At 36.6% G+C, this 920-nt stretch overlaps 1 pseudogene; it reads left to right on the forward strand.

The window, feature by feature from the left end:
• The first annotated feature begins 553 nt into the window (after positions 1–553).
• LOC106473878 overlaps positions 554–920 on the forward strand; it is a 27,430-nt pseudogene continuing 27,063 nt past the window's right edge.

Below are 920 nucleotides of genomic sequence, written 5' to 3' on the forward strand. Positions count from 1 at the left end.
TGTAAAGTGTATTAATAAATACATTAGCTTTCTGTAGACATTAACGTTGTGTGGACGTAGATTTCTGTAAAGTGGATTTATAAATACATTAGCTTTCTGTAGACATATATATACTTGTATATTCTGTGTTTCTCTCTGTTTTATATTTTCTCAACTTTTGTATAAAAACACATTTAAATGGTACAATATATACAATAAGCGAGGTCGCTTCACATAAACCATATACATTTTAATAATGTCTCAAGAGTTATGCCGAGTTACCAAATAACAAGCCTATTGGCTTAGGAGAGGATTTTTGGAGAAACACTACTCCAGACCGTAGGTAAAAAAAAGGTAATTTGACAATACGAAACCTGGAATACTCGACACAAGAACGTGACGTGTTATAAGCGTGAATGAGGGATAAAAAAAGCGAACATTCCCAAGATGCCAGAACGGAAATTTATCCAGTGTATCATTTAGAAATGTCCTTACGTATTTATGTTCATTTTCCTCCAGATTTATAAATTTCCGTTATTACTTCCTATACATGGATCTATATGATTTTTTATAGCCGAAGGAGTTCCCACGAACCAAGAGGATGGGATGTGTTCATAGAAAATCCTCCCGCAGAGGATGACCTGACACAGAGTTCAAAAGTCGTGGAGGTCATACTTAAAATCATAAAAGTCTTCGTGTATATTTTCATACTGGTTTGTGTCATGGCAACAGCAGTCATCTCGAAGGGCACCATGTTATTTATGACGTCACACATTCAACAGGACCGCACGATTCCAGTGTGCAAGAAAGGATTAGGTAAGTTTAGGTTATTGTTCTTACATCGGGCTCTGAAAGCTTTCTCACCAGGCATAACCTATTGTCTCAAATCCCCATTAGGCAAGCATAGCCTATTGTCTCAAATCCCCATTAGGCAAGCATAG

Source organism: Limulus polyphemus, unplaced genomic scaffold, assembly GCF_000517525.1.
Source record: "Limulus polyphemus unplaced genomic scaffold, Limulus_polyphemus-2.1.2 Scaffold6589, whole genome shotgun sequence".
Lineage (NCBI taxonomy): Eukaryota > Metazoa > Arthropoda > Merostomata > Xiphosura > Limulidae > Limulus > Limulus polyphemus.